Source organism: Chelonoidis abingdonii, chromosome 26, assembly GCF_003597395.2.
Source record: "Chelonoidis abingdonii isolate Lonesome George chromosome 26, CheloAbing_2.0, whole genome shotgun sequence".
NCBI classification, from domain to species: domain Eukaryota; kingdom Metazoa; phylum Chordata; order Testudines; family Testudinidae; genus Chelonoidis; species Chelonoidis abingdonii.
Genome location: NC_133794.1, coordinates 17,995,728 through 17,998,440, shown reverse-complemented (window position 1 = coordinate 17,998,440; position 2,713 = coordinate 17,995,728).

Sequence of the window (2,713 nt, the reverse complement as noted above, 5' to 3'; positions counted from 1 at the left end):
TGCAGACTAAATAACCCCAGTTCCCTCAGCTTCTCCTTGTAAGTCATGTGCCCCAGCCCTCTAATCATTTTCGTTGCCCTCCGCTGGACTCTCCAATTCGTTCACATCCCTTCTGTAGTGAGGGGACCAAAACTGGACAAAGTACTCCATGTGTGGCCTCACCAGTGCCCGAATAGAGGGAAATAATCACTTCCCTCAATCTGCTGGCAATGCTCCTACTAATACGGCCCAATATGCCGTTGGCCTTCTTCGCAACAAGGGCACACTGTTGACTCATATCCAGCTTCTCGTCAACTGTGATCTCCAGGTCCTTTTCTGCAGAACTGCTGCTTAGTCAGTCAGTCCCCAGCCTGTAGCAGTGCATGGGATTCTTCCTTCCTCATGAGGGCAGGGACTGTCATATATGGTGTAGGGCAGTGGTCCCCAACCTTTTTCATCTGGCGGGCGCCAGATGATGAGCCATGGAGGACCATGGCAGCAGACAAGCAGCCATCAAAATGCTGGCAACAAGCAGCAATGTCACTAGGTGTTGCCGCCGAAATGCAGCGTTATCCAAAGGTGTCGCCGCCAAAATGCCACCGAAAAATCAGTGGCATTTTGGTGGCGACGCCTCTGGATGATGATGCTTGTTGGCCATTTCAGTGGCTGCTCGTCTGCTGGCCAGTACACAGACACACTTAGACGCCCCAGTGGGTGCCATGGCACCCATGGGCAGCGCGTTGGGGACCCCTGGCGTGAGGCTTATGATGGAACCTTGATCCAAACTGGTGCTGAAATAGAAATGACTGAGTCCCTTGGAGCAAAATTACCTTGAAAGTCACTGTAGTTGGAGAAGGAACAGCTGTGCTGCCTAGTATCTGTCAGCTTTTCTCTGTAAGAATAGCAGTACTGGAAAGCGTTAATGGCTGCCATCAGTGACAGTGCTGCATTAAGCCGATGCATATATTAAGCACCTTTCATTCAGGCTAAATGAAGGAGCCATTAAATGCCTCTTTGTGTAGTGATAGCTGGGAATGGAAGCCATTGCTCAAGGCACTGGCCAGCCATGTGGGTCTGAGGACTTGTTGCAAATGCAGGTGTTGAGCAGTGACTGGTTGCAACTGTGCATAAGATGGAAAGGGTTGGGAAAGTGGGAGAAGCAGGGGTGAGGGCTGCCCTGAGAGGGAGCAGAGCCAGAGCTCTTTAGGCACAGGACTGGCTGGTGAGGCCGGCTAGGAAATCATGAGCAAGAAAACTGCCTGTTGCTGTTTGTTCCTGCTGCATCTATGCAGACAGGTCTTTGTTGCAATCCTGTTTATTTACAGACAGAGAAATATAGGACTTGGTGCAGCATTTCTTCTCCTCTTGGAAACAGTGTTGCAAGGCGCTGAATACTGAGGAACTGCTTGGGCCAAAGAGATGGGTAGAAAAAGCTTTAGTTCAGCCCATCTCCAGGGCAGGGGCACCCAAGCAAAGTGTAATTGATGGTGTCTGATTTACATTTGCAAGGTGATGCTCTGGTCATATCAGAGTTAAATTTCTTTAAGTCTGTCAACCATTAACTCCTAGCCTGGTCTAACAATTCAGCTGGACTCTGAAATCCATGTCATGAAAACGTAACCCATGGGAAACAAACAGCTGCCATTTCCATTCTTTGCCTCTAACAATAGGCCTCAGCCCAACCCACAGGGGGAGGAGTCTTGCTGGTTGAGCTTCTTTATGGCCAGATGGGGGAGCTTACCTAGAAAAATGCTTGTAGTCGGGGAGGGATGTGCTAGTTACACACTCCAAGGGAAACACCAGTTGGCAGACGAGAGAACCGCCTCAGGAGCAGAGGGATATAGCATGGTGCACAGGCATGGGAGTTGATCCCAGAGCCACCTATGCTGCTGTCACCCAAAAGGCAAGGCCCTAGTGAGGTCTTGAGGAGAGAACGGTGCCCAACAGGCTTGTCCTGTGTAAACATGCTCAGAGCAGTGTGACCTGGTCAGGGAGGGTGCATAACACTCACATCTTTAAGAACCCAGGGCTGTTCAGAAATCTGCAAGCAGGGGCATTCCCCCCCCTGCCCCCCCCCAAACCAGTGAGTTATCATTGGAAATATTGAAATACCAGTAGTGATCCTGAGGCCCAGCCTACCCCTGGCTCACAAAGCCATGCACCAGCCATCTTGATAGCACCAAGAAAAGATACAGCTACCAGCTCAGCAGGGGCAGAATGGGAATTGAATGCACTTTTGGCAGATTGATTGGACACTGGCAGGGCCGGTGCTACAATTAAGGCAAACTAGGCGGTTGCCTAGGGTGCCAAGATTTGGGGGTGCCAAAAAGCGATGCCCCCAATTTTTTTTTACAGCAGTTTCTCCCCGAGTGTGTGGTCGCTGCTCCACTTCTCCTCCGCCTCCCAGGTTGCCGTTCACCCTTACTTCCCCAATCAACTCTTCTTTGTTTGTGAGCAGGAGGTCGAGAGGCGCAAGGCCCCTCGTTGGTTCCCCCAGCATTTGTACCAGGAAGTTGTCCTCAGCGATCTCCAAAAACTTCCTGGATTGCCTGTGCACTGCTGTATTTCTCTCCCAGCAGATATCAGGATAATTGAAATCTCCCATGAGAACCAGGGCCTGTGATCTACAGACTTCTGCTAGTTGTCTGTAAAAAGCCATTCAGATTCAACAGAATAAGGACAGCCAGTGGTTTGAGCATTGATTCCCTGAATCAGGGTGTGAGCTCAGTCCTTG